General features: G+C 52.8%; 1 protein-coding gene across 2 annotated transcripts in view; it reads right to left on the bottom strand.

Moving 5' to 3' along the window:
- Cd247 (CD247 molecule) overlaps nt 1-12,983 on the bottom strand; it is a 58,720-nt gene that overhangs the window by 15,265 nt on the left and 30,472 nt on the right. The gene's annotated exons all lie outside the window — the stretch shown is intronic.

The raw sequence follows: 12,983 nt of genomic DNA, 5'->3' as shown, positions 1-12,983 counted from the left end.
CCAAGACCAGAATGACAGCAAAGGAGAAAAGAACAAAGAAATGTCACAGGCAAAATGGAGTGGAGTCCTGCCCCTACCCCCATGGTTTTATCTGGATGGAGAAGGGCAAAGTTACCCACCAAGCCTGGACGGAGAGCCTTGTGCCTGGTGAAGCCCAGGTGGGGGGCAGTGGGATCGGGCGCTCCACCTGGTACTGCCTCCCCCCGCCCCAGCCCTCCTCAGCTTCCCTGGCCCAGGACCTTCCAGACAGCAGTCCACTCAGCCCACTCGGAACCAATGGAGTCCATGTTTTCAGGTGCAAAGAGCGCTCAGCTGTTCTGAGGTGTGGATTCTTCCCTGTTCCATGCACCTGCGGGCTGCTCAGGGCAAGCCCAGCGTTTCAGGTTCTTGTGTTTCCATCGCCAGAGTGAAGCGCAGTTTTAGGTAACACCCGGACTTAGTAATTCATAATTGTTTGAAGGATTGAGAGATTGATCGAAAAAGTAAAATGAAATTTTGCCCCTTACATTTCGAAGGGCCTACGAGTGAGAAGAGATTTGAGGGTTTTTTGTTTTACTCTTTTGCAGTTTCTTATTTTTGTGAGGACCACCGCAAAACCTACCACCCAGTGTGACCTTAGGAAAGTTTTTCACCCTTAGCTTCTCTGCCTCCAAAATAAGGGTGCCCCAACCCCAGCTCCTGAACTGGGGATTGAGGCCAGGAGGGCACCACTGAGCTACATACCAGCCTTTTATTAATTTTATTTTGAGACAGGGTCACTCTTAGGTGGCCCAGGCTAGCCTTGAACTTTCAGTCCTGCCTCAGCCTCCCAGTAGCTGGGAACAACTACAGAAATGTGCCCAGTACTTATGGTTTCCTAATGAGCAGCCACCACAGATTCCCGAGCCCTTGGCTGGGCCGGGCATGGGCTTGGGTGGTGGACAGAGAGGAAGGCGGGTGAGGCTGCTCCTTCTCCTCTGTCAGGCCCAAGCTGTGAGCAGACCCCTGCCTTGCGTTTGACTCAGGCCTGGGCCTGGTCGGGGGAGAATGCTCCCCTCCAGGAGTTCCTTCTGATACCTGAACAGAGAACAGCCCTGGGCTCACCTGAAAGGAGCTGCCCCGGGCGGACCAGCTGCTTCCAATGAGACATTAAGATCTCCACTTGGCAAACTTCTACTTCTCTCCCAAGGGTCAGCTCAAATGTCACCTCCTCTGGGCAAACTTCTGTGCTACCTTCAGGCAGAACCAATGTCCTTCAGTGGGCTACTGTTTCTATTCCAGAGTGAGTTAAAAGTCAGGAATAGTGGGGGGGGGGTTGATTGTTAAACAGAAGGCTATGGCAGCCTGGGGGCATGGTCATGGGCCTGCAGTTCCAGCTACAAAGGCGGCTGAGGTGGAAGGATCTCTTGAGCCCAGGAGTTCTAGACCAGCCTGGGCTACACAGCAAGACCCCTTCTTATAAATAAGTAAATTGATGATGGTGATGATGATAAAACAGCAAAAGACCCAACCAGGACAAAAAGATGCATTTTCAAATGATATATTCAGTATGTTTTCCCTCAACCTTCAGATACTTTTCAGGCAAAGAACTTCTAAATGTAAGAAATGGATCCCACTGTCAATCTTGTAAAAGGGTAGAAGTGACTCCCATCTCCTCCGGGTTTCCAGGCTTTGGGGCACCTGTGCTGTACCTTGGTGCCTTCCATGTGGAGTGCTCCTGAACAGGAGCTGAACAGCAGCACTGGGTCTGAGCACTTAGTCACCGCAGGGTTTGGGTGCTGAGGACCGAGCCCAGGACCTTGCTCCGCTCTACCACTGAGCTAGCCTCCAGCTGATGTTCTACTTTAAAAATAAGCCTGATATTATCTCCGACTTCTCACCCTGCTGTTCTTGCACATTTCCCACTAATTATTTGATTCCCGGTCTGTCCCTGCTAAAAACTGAGAACCCCACAATTCATTTTGGTCCTCAGTCCCTAGCTAGCGGCTCGCAGCGGGTGAGCATGAGGGTGTAACAAACGCAGGAGGACAGGAGGAAGGGGTGCATTTCCCCCGGGTTCTGGCCCGGGGGTGGGGGTGGGGGCTGAGCCCAGAGGGGCCACCTCCGTCTTTCTGTTTTGAAGAATCCCTTCCAAGTTCCCCCAAACACCGGACAAGAGGGAATGGGAGCGGGGCTAGCGCCTGTGTCTGGGGTGGAGAGTGTGGGTGAGCCTCTGAAGTCCTCGGCCGGCGACCGCGCGGTGTAGGAGGGACCTGGCTCCCGCCATCCCCGCGGTCGCAGCGCAGCGCAGCGCAAGCCCGGGCGGGGCGCACCTGCGGCTCGGCGCTGGGCGGGGCTGCGCCGGGCGGCTTCCCGGGGCGCTGTGTGTTCGGCAGCCCCGGGGCCCAGCCCACGCGGGCAGCGCTCGCCTGTGACGCCCGCTCGCGCTGCCTCTCGGGACGCAGCACGTGGGCGGCCGCGGGCTGGGGGCCACCGCTGGGAGGGTCACGCCCAGTCCCACGCCCTCCCTGTGGGCGCCGCCCTGGAGCCCCGGCCTGTCACCGCCCTCTGTGACAGCCAAACCTGGGTCTTCAGGAGGCTCACCTGCACCGGCAGGTGAGGTGGCCGAGGGCCCCTGCTGCACCTGCCCATTCCATCCGGTTCTAAATCTAGGTTTGCTGTGGCCAGCTAGAGGAGCAGACGGAAGAAAAAGTGCAGCTAAATGCTACCGCCGGCTTCAGCCCTGGTTTGTGGGATGAAGGGTGATTTAATTTTTCTTCATGCCTTCCCTTATTTCCCAAGTTTCACGACATGTACGAACATATAATTTTGAAATAAGAAAAAATAATCAAAGTGCATGTTTATACATTGCATTAGTCTCCCTCCTGCCAACCCCCAACCCCTATTTGCACTTTAGGTCAATGAATATCTAAATTGCTCTACATTACAGACGCCAGCGTGCCCACACACGGAGCAGGGGACTGGCATGGAGGGCAACTGAGGGGAGGGTACTGGAGTTAAAGGTTGGTCCTGACCAATTCACAGAGTAAATAAATGCCCACAGCAGGAAAGCTGAAGGACCAGCATGGTATGAGTCCCACAGGACTTGGCCATGACCACAGGCCAGTCAGTGCCAGACCCGTGTGAAATCTAGGCCCTCTGCCCACCTGGCTCTAGTCCAGCCCAGCCGAGTGCAGTGAACACATCGACTCATCCAACCCAGGGTTTGACTTTCCCTTTCACTTCCCAGAGCAAGGACCAGGCTGGGGTTTGAGGTGCTCTGGGGTCCCTGGAGCCTCTTCCAAGTGCAGCTGGGACCACAGAAGTTTCAGGTGCCAGGTGGGGGCAGGTTCTGCAGCTGGGCTGGCTCGGTATGGGGACCAGGTCTCAGCAGTGGGGGCCATCCTGCAAGGCTGTGGTCTCTGCGTGTGCCTGTGCAGGAGGCTGTGTGTGTGAACCAGTGTGTCACACAAGAGCTCAGAGGTGTGCAAGGTCTGCACAGGGGCACATCTCGCCTCTCAGAAGTGTCTGAACCAGGAAAGAAGTACTTCACAGGGCAGGACCAAGCCCTTGCTAGGAGCGGTGTGCAGGGCCCTTGGGACAGCCCTCTCTGCTCCAGGCCCTCCGCAATGAAGAAGCACCGGCCACTTCCTCTACCCGGGCTCCCTCTGTAAAGTCAGAAGAATGGACCAGACAGTGAAAAGTGGCCAGGCCAGTTCCCCACCCTGCAAAGACCTGCTTCCCTGCCTCAAAGCTCACCCCCCCTGGGCAGCCCTCCTCAGGCCCGTCCTGACCTCCCTGTGGCTTCTCGCCCGTGTCTCCTCCCCACACTGTCGCTGCTGTCCTTCCTACCAGCCTATTTTCCCCTCCGACATTGCTCTTGCTCCTCCGCCTCTCCTGGGTTACCACATGGTCACCGCCAGAGGAGGCACCATTGCCACTGCCCTTGGATAGCCTTGGGTGGGTGACAGCCTGGCAGCCCTGGCCTGAAGGATTTGGGGGCTCCAGATCTCTGGAGGACAGGCAGTCACTGGTCATCCTGGCCACCCTTCCTGGCCTTGGTGAGCAGCCTCCCTGCAAGGCCACCGAGCAGGAGCTGCTTGTGGCTGTTGAGCACAGAAAGTCTCACCGTCTGCTCTGCAGTACGAGCCTCAGGGGATTGCCATCAGGTCAGCTGCGTGATCTGTGACCTGGGGCCAGCAAGCCTCCTTAGTCCCCAGACAGGCCAGGTGCGGCAGTGTACTCAGACACCCACAGTTACATAGCTGCCCTTTATATCACGCACGCCAGGACGCTCCCAATTAGCAGCGTTCATTCCTGCCTCCCTTCTGACTTCAAATAGCCAAAGCCTTCGTATTAGAAAGCAGAGACCTGAAAAAGTCATCATTTCTCTCTCTTTGAAAGGAAAAGGGGAGAGGGAGGTAACACACATACACTTATTCACACACACACAAAGGATGATTTTGTGAATTGATCCATCTGTGAGGATATCTAGAATCTAGGTTTGCAACTTGCATCCTTTTCTTTTGATTCCCAATTTAGTTGAAACTTGAACTGAATTGTGCTAATTTATTAGTTGAACACTAAATTCAAAGAGCCATTATTTTGTGGAACAAAGTGAAACTTTCAACGATTCAAGAGTAGACCTCATTGAAATGACTGGTTAGAATTGGCTCTGAATCTATAATTCCCTTAAGCCATTAAATTAAGAAAAATGTCAACCTATTGCCTGGATTAAAACTGGTAATTCTTTGGCTAACAAATTTTCCTTTTTCTAGCTGGGTGTGTGAGTACACACCTGTCCCCAGCTGTTCTCCAGAGGCTGAGGTGGGAGGACCCCCTGAGCCCAGGAGTTTGAGACCTACCTGGGAAACACAGTGAGATCCTGCTTTTTTTTTTTTTTTTTTTTTTTAATGTCCTACACATTTACAGGAGATGGTCAGGAAAATGGTGAAGAAGAAAAGCATTTCTTTGTTTTTAATGTTTTGTTAGCTGACTTAAAAAGCACACAGCCCCGGAGTTGGCCTCTCATTACTGGAGACAACAGAGACCCCCAGAACCCCTGACACTGGCTGATGAGACGCAGGCCTTCAGCAGCCTTCAGCAGCCGCGGAGGAAGCTGGGGGAAGCTCAGGTGGACACTGTTTTCCTGCAGAATGGACCCACTGTGCCGCCAGCAATTGTCTTTTCAGTGGGCAGTAATAAAATGTCTTTACCTTCCCTTCAAGGAGCCTAACTTTTAAACGGAAATAAGTAGTCTATAATTTCCCCCAAGCAGATGCCGCTCTCCTTGAGCCGAGGCCACCTGGGGCTGCAGTGGGGCCCAGCTAGGAGCTCCCTCCCCAGGCTGGGCTGCGTGGGGCAGCTCATGTATTTCCCAGCCTGCGTTTCTGGGAGGCTTTTTACAAACACTTCTCTCCTGCACAGAGGCTGTCTCCCCACTGCGTGGTGGGCTCCTGTAAGCCCTGGCTCTCTTCAAGGGAGGACGGATTTAGTTCCACTTTTGAACCTCTCTGGGGTTGCCCTCCCTGAGAATAGCTCCAACACCGTCCCCTAGGAGACTGTGGGCAACACTGCTCAGGACTGGCTTCCCCTGCTGTGGGCAAGGGTTCGGGCTCCTAAATACCTCCACCTCCACCCCCAGCTGGTTTTTTCTCTTTCTCAGCCCCTGCTCATTTTCTGAGAGCAGAAAGCTGGGTGAAGAGGGCGAAAAGCTGGGAACAAAGGGAGAATTTTGCCTGTGGTTGTTCTAGTGCTGGAACGGAGGCTGAGAGCACTAACCCCAACTTCAGTTGACTTCATTTTAAAGGCAAAGTTTCTATCTAAAGTACAAAAAGCAAAAGGAAAGGGTAACGGTACAGTTGTTGAAAAGGTTCCAAGATTGCAATATTTATCCGCTACATATACTCTGTAAAACAAGAAGCTTGACAAGTCTCCCTTGAAGAGAACTAGTATCCAATCACTCCTGTCTCTCCATCTTTATTTCTTTTTATTAGTTTTATGGCGTCTTGTTTTTCTCCTCTCTCCCACCCTTAATCTTCTTGCCCACATATCTCCCTCCCTCCCTCCTTCCTTCCTTCTCCACCTTCTTCCTCCCTTTCCAAGAACTGTCCAGACACAGAAGCCAGCCTCGCACACAGACGCACAGGGCCCTTGGAAGCAGAGCCTGCCCGCCGGCCGCCCGCGGAGCCCGGCCCCTTGGGAACCCAGATCAGTGAGCAGTACCAGGGCCCCACCACCTCCTTTCCTCTGCATGTGAAGTGCTCTTCCAGTCCCCGGAGCTCTGTGACTGGGAAGGGAAAGAATTGGTTTCTCTGAAATATTTGGGGCATCCATTTATTTCACAACCAGTAGGAATTATTTTCCCAGCCCAGGCTGCCAGAAAATTCTGAGCGCCTAGTCACTCGGAGGTCACTGATGACTGGCCGTGCCCTCGCCATATTTCTCTGGCTGCAGTTGGAGCAGTTCTTTGAGCAGCTGGGGGACATTAAGTGTCTCTCTCTCCTGCTCCTCTGAGTTGGGGTGACCCACGGCCGGGCGCGCACACAGTCTGGACGGCACTTGCCAGGGAATATTGCTTTTTGGGACTTTGACACCGGCTCCAACTTGAGAGGAATGTAAGTGATATTTACTGCATAGAAATTCCTGGTTGGGGCTCGGCTCTCTGGGTTCTGCCTGCTGACAGCCCACTAGATTTATTCTGGCACCAACCAGCTGCGGATTCTGAGACTCAGACTTAATTAACTTCACCGGGGGCTCGGGAGGCAGCTTTGGAGTTTGTGGCTCAGCACAGACCTCATTATTGCTACCGATTGAGACACTTAGGAGACCAAAAATCAAACAAATGAACCCCCCAAGAGACCTCCCTTTACAGACTTTCCTGACCACTTGCCAGAGTGAGCTCAGACCCGCGTCAGAACCAGCAAACAGCCAGTTTGTCTTCCGACGGACCCAAGCTGCTACATGGTTTTGTGTGTTAAATCTGGTTGTGTGTTAAATCTGAGTCCATCTTTATGTTGTCTTGCATTAGTTTTTTTTTTTTTTTTTTTTTGGTTGTTGTTAGAATTCAGAACTAATCTTGTTGAGGAGATGTCCATCTTGAGGCAACCTGCAGACTGTTCCCTGCCCTGCTGTTTTCCATCTCCAATTTTCTCCTAAGTTTTAAGAGTCACCCAAATATTGAAAATAAAGTTTAATCCACTTTCATTCACAAGGGAAACCCCTGAGGGTGTGGATGTGTACGTGGAGTGGATACGCACAGACGCAGGTGCATGGCACACGTGGGGATAACGTGTGCTGGGCAGCAGCTTCAGTTTCTGAGCTGGTGGCCATCAGGAAGAATGATGAGCAATACCAGTCAGCCCACGCCCAGCCACCTTGGCGAGCTAGCCAACACGCAGAGGCCTGCGAGGGCCTGGATCTTGCTCCAGAAGCTTTATCCTTTTCAGCGTTCGGAGCAGAAGGCACAGGCAGCTGGAGATTTATTGCAGATGCTCATCGCGGCACACTCTCACTTTGTAAAATCTATCACGGGCTCCCAGCTTGTTAGCAAGGATTTGCCATTTGCTCCTGGCCAGTTCCCAGGGTAACAGCATCTGCTCTGCACCTGGCCTTCATGGGCAGGGAAGTGCCTCCCAGGGAGCCTCTGGCAGGAAAGTGAACCTTGCTGCCTCCGCCCCTTGGCCACCTGAAAACGCCCCTCTCTGTTTGGAGTGCTCCAAGGACATGAGTCCCACCGAGGGATTTTCTGTTCGACAGATGATTCTGTCGCAAGGGATTATTCCCACCTCGTAGTCTGCACTTTGCAGATAAATAAGAAACGCAGGGAGTGATGGCAGTCCCTCCCCCAGGGGCCCTGGCGCAGCCTGGCACCGCTCTGACTGGCACTGGGGAGGGCTGTGGAGCTCAGACCTAGGTGTCGTGCTGGCTGTCACCCGCAGCTTCACCTTGCGCTCACCTGGACAGTGCAGGGGTTCTGCTCAGTTCTGAGTTATGGGTCTGCCTGCCCGTCCCCCATCGTCCTCCCCCCATCCCCCCCACCCAGCTCATATGGCAGTGACCTAGGGCCACTGTCTGGCGGGTTTAATATCGGCGTGGTCCAGCGGAGGGCTATTTCCCATTGTGGACACTTCCTCGTTCCAGACGGTGGGTAACAAATTGAAGTCCGGGAACCCTATTACATGCCACAGTCCTCCAATCCCCTCAGCCAATTCGTAATTGACTTTTAAATCATTTAGGTGCAAAAGCAAATAATAATAGCTCCACAGTTCAGTAGCTAATAAATTCTAGCTCATGAAAACCGAGGGAGAAGGCTTAGACCATAAAAATTAAATATTTATGTAGATACTACAGCCACATTGACATATAAATGCACATACACACACATTTTAGGCATCACTGTTCATTTTTAATTCCTTATGTGATATCCAATAAGAAAAGATTACCAGTGGAGGGAAAAATGAGAGGAAGACTTATTGCCTCCAGATTAGTACACAAACGCGTCCCTGTAAGAGCCGCCCTCCTCTCAGTAACGGGGCAGAAAACACAAAAATGTGGAGTTGACAAAACGATGGCTCCTCTGTTCTGAGGAAGGTGAGTTAATGTCCATAAAGAACAAGCCCCTTGGTGGACGGCGCTCTATAAACACTAAACGTCCCCGTGATTCATTACTGAGCAGAGTCCATTTTTTCATCCAAGTCATTTTTCAAGTCTCTGGAGCTCAGGCCCCTCTGATGGCAGCGCTGACGCGGAGCCGCGGGAGGCCTCCTCGGTCCCGCCTCCTCAGAGCCAGCTGGGTCTGCTCTCAGCCTGGGCACAAGGTCAGTGCTCACACAGTCGGCCCAGGTGGCCCGGCGGGTCTCGCCCCACCCTGTGTACAGGGCCGGCCTGCTGCCCCCCATTCCTGGCTCCCAGGAAGGGCAGACCCAGGTAAGGAGGCCTCTCTTCTCTTCCCACCTCCAGGCCCACCTGCTCTGTCGGGCCAGTAAGCCTACAGTGGTACGGTCTCCCTTCCCGACAAGCAGTGCTCCTGGACACTGTCCTCGGCCCAGCCGAGCCCTCCAGCGTGGAGGGATGGAGAATGAAGGGTGTTTCCCTACCAGCAGGGGAAGGAGCCCCACTCCCAAGCACTGAGCAGAAGGAAGCAGGAGTTTCCACCACTGGGTAGTTGTGACCTGCTCTGAAGCGAGGCTTCTCAGGTGTGGCCTGCTAAGTCCACACGTTTGGGACATGTGGGACTGAGTCCATTTTAACAGTCCCAAGAGGCCCGTCCCAGGGCCCCCAGGATGATGCGTGGGTCTGGAAGGTGGCACCCCACTTGCTCTTCAGTGAAGAACCTACTAAACATTTGGTCAAGGAAACCAAGTAGACGGAGGAGGGAAACGGGTCTCATCCAGCACCACATCATTTCCCCGACACTCCGCTGGTTATTAACGTGCTCACTGGGAGAGCCACAAACTTCAACTCGGTGCTTTTTAATTTTGAAATTCTTATCAAGACACACTTTGTGTGTGTGTGTGTGTGTGTGGTGTTGGGGATTAAACCCAGGTTTTGTGCAGGTGACGCATTTGCTCTATCACTGAGCCTCATTTCTAGCCAAGACGTATTATCCTCAAGAAGAATACAGACAACTGGGCACCATGGCGCACACCTGTGATTCCGCACTTGGGAGGCTGAGACAGAAGGATGGCAAGTTCAAGGCCAGCCTCAGCAACTTGCTGAGACGATCTCAAAATATAATAAATAAATACAAAGGACTCGGATGTAGATAAGGGATAAAGTACCCTGGGTTCAATCCCTGGTCGTGAAGTGGGAGAAATATCCCCTACCTACACACAGTTCCCAGCCACCCGGGACTGGGCCTTAATGGAGAGAGAGGGGAAGGAGAGGGCAGGCACACGGTCTGAGGTTTTAGAATGCATAGCCCTGAGTTGTCAGTCACTGCAGAACTGTCCCCAGAGCGACTCGGGAGTCAGGTCCTGGACCATCCCTCTGTGATGTTCTCCCTCATTCTTGGGCCTGACGTGCCCCCCAGGCCGTGGCCTGCAGCCCCAGCTCTGCTGACCTGGCTCTGGGCCTCTGCTCTGACGCCCCGGGATGGCTCAGCTCCGACTGTGCTGGCCAACTGCTCACCTCTCCCCACCACACCTGTTCTTCTGGGGTCATTGGGTCACATTAGGAGGAATCTGGTTTCTGAATTCAAAACTGAGGGAAATATTTCTTGTTTTCTATATGAGTTTTACAATTATAGGAATAAAACATTAGTCGTAGAAAAGTTGGAAAATACGGCACAGGGTGAAAAAGAAAATCAAAATTACCCACAACCCCACCCTGGAACATAGTCCCTGTTGACACTGGCGATGTTTTTTCCAATGTCTGTTGAAATGCATTTCTAAAAAATTAGGATCCTGGGCTGGGGATGTGGCTCAAGCGGTAGCGCGCTCGCCTGGCATGCGTGCAGCCCGGGTTCAATCCTCAGCACCACATACCAACAAACAAAGAAGTTGTGTCTGCAGAAAACTAAAAATAAATATTTAAACTCTCTCTCTCTCTCTCTCTCTCTCTCTCTTTCTTTCTCTCTCTCTCTCTCTCTCTCTCTCTCTCTCTCTCTCTCTTTAAAAATAAATAGGATCCCATCTTTAGGGTTGTTTTTTCTGAATGCTCTCTATTTTGAACTATCTTGGGGTATTTCTATATATAATAATCTAGTGAGCCACCTATATACTGTTATAAATATAGACAATTACTGAATTTTTACTATTAGGATATTACAATCAACATCCTTGAAAATAGGTGTTTTTATCCTTCTGTTATTTCTAAAGAATAAAGTATGACACATGAGAATATGTAGCCCAAAGGAAAAATAATGCATCTTAGGCTCTTTAAACTTAGGGCTGAATTATTTTCCAGAAAGACGGTGCCAACTTACACCCAGGGGTTTCTGGGGCTCTGATGTGCTATCCAACACGGGGCCAAGCACTGACCCAGGACCAGCAGAACCACACAGCCCCCCGGGAAGCAAAGTCCAGAAGCTGGCTTTGAAATTCCCACTAGATGATGGATGATGTTGGATTTTGCCATGGACTTTCTTCACTGTGTAATTTCTTGTTTTACAGATTATGTGGAGGTGACTTTCGCTCCTTCCTCCTTGGAGAAGGTGATTTCTACAACCCTGTTATGCTCTGGGGATCTCTGCCCTTTCCCTGCCGTACACACTGTGGATTTTCCCACTTTGCTCTCATTCATTTAGTGGCTTTGGCACATAAAAATTGAGATTTAAAATATCATTTTTTTCTTTTTCTCATATGCTTAGAACATCTTGCCTCATTTTGAGATCAAATATATATTCACTTATGTTTTCTTGGGGGTGCTAATTTCAATCATGTTTTGAGAAAACACAAACAAGAATGAGGAGATGTTCAAGGCAGCAGCCCAGGCTGGTGGGATTCTATGTTAAATGTGTGTGTGCACAATCTCACGCACGTGCTGTGTGCCCACAGGAAAGCAGGTCTTATCTAGTTCAACGCAGTGAAACCAACACGGCAAACTGGTGGCTCTCTTCGAGAGGGCAGTGCCAGCACCCCACGCTGCTCGGTGGTCAGAGGGTAGGTAGGACCGTCCTGCTTCCTGTACAACTTTGCCACCTTTCAAAGCAGGTCCCCTGCCGTGCATATATTTAGTTTATCACAGTTTTCTTTAAGAAGTCAAGTCCCAGGGGCACTGTGTGCCACTGCGTGTGCTTGTACAGACACTGAGACAGCACCGTCCCTGGGAAACAGGATTTCCTAGGACCACCTTTGCCTCTGTGGCCCGTCCTTGCTGGGGACGCTGTTGGATAGCACTGTGCTGCATGTTCTTCGCGTGTGTGTGGCAGTGTGGGGACCAGGGGCCTTGTGAATGCTGAGCCATACCCAGCCCCTGTATGTTCTTGGGTGAGGTGGCTACTGTCCTGCCTGATCACACTCTCTGCCCAAGTGCCATCGGGCTTGGTGGCCTTCTGGCCCCCTGACCTGCACGTCCGAAAGGAGGTCGTTGGTCCACACCCGTGGGGCCTGCAGGGAGCAGCAGTGCACACCTGCTGGTGAGTGGAAACCTGGACTCTGGCTCCCAGTGGTCCCTGCAGGCCTGGGCCTCGCCCGGCTGCCTTCCCCTTCAGCCCTTCATGTGCCCAGGAATTCTGCAGCTCAGCCTGGGAGGTGCCGGGCGTCCACTCGGCGGCCACCTGCTGCCTTGGCCTTCTCTGGCTTTACACACATGAGTGCCTCTGGCGTCTCTCAGGCCTTCCCTTGGGCAGCAGCCATTCCACACTGGGGCTCTGCATGGTTCTGACCTGAGACCACCGGCCGCCTCCCTCTGCCTGCCACCCCTCAGGCTGGGCCTTCCGTCAGAGAGGAGCTGCTCCGAGGACAGGCACGGTTCTCCCTGGCCGTCCACAGACTCCCGTCTCGGGGATCAGAGGAGAGACGTGAGGACCCCTCAGCCTTACTAACCCGATCCTCAGAGCTCCTAGCTCACCAGCTCCCCCTGCCCCCACCACTGCCTTGAGAACGAAGTGGGGTCCCCCTGCACACAAAGTAGGAAAGCAGCCCAGACCAGGCCCATCCGGCATCGAGCTCACCGCCCTGGGCCCTCGGCCCTGCACACCCGCAGCCTCTCGAGCTCACCGGTTCTTTTTTCTTTTGGGGGAGACTGAGCCCGGGGGTACTCTACCACTGAGCTACATCCCTGGCCCTTTTGAGTTTTTATTTGAGACAGGGTCTTGCTAAGTTGCCAGGCTGACTTCGAACTTGCCATCCTCTGGCTTTGGCCTCCTGAGTGGCTGGGGTGACAGGGGTGGTCCACCATGCCTGGCAGTCACCTGCTCGGCATGAGGACGGTGTGTCTAGCAAGCCCAGGAGGACCCTCCTGAACACAAGGCAGCCTCCTGTGAAGGGCCCCTGCTGGCAGCACTGCTGGCTCCTCCACCCGGTGGCCTCCTAGTCACAAGGATCCACAGGTCACCCAGCTCTGCCCTAGGAGTTGGCCAA

Source organism: Urocitellus parryii, chromosome 9 (genome assembly GCF_045843805.1).
Source record: "Urocitellus parryii isolate mUroPar1 chromosome 9, mUroPar1.hap1, whole genome shotgun sequence".
Classification (NCBI taxonomy): domain Eukaryota; kingdom Metazoa; phylum Chordata; class Mammalia; order Rodentia; family Sciuridae; genus Urocitellus; species Urocitellus parryii.
This window is presented reverse-complemented; position numbering and strand designations above follow the sequence as displayed.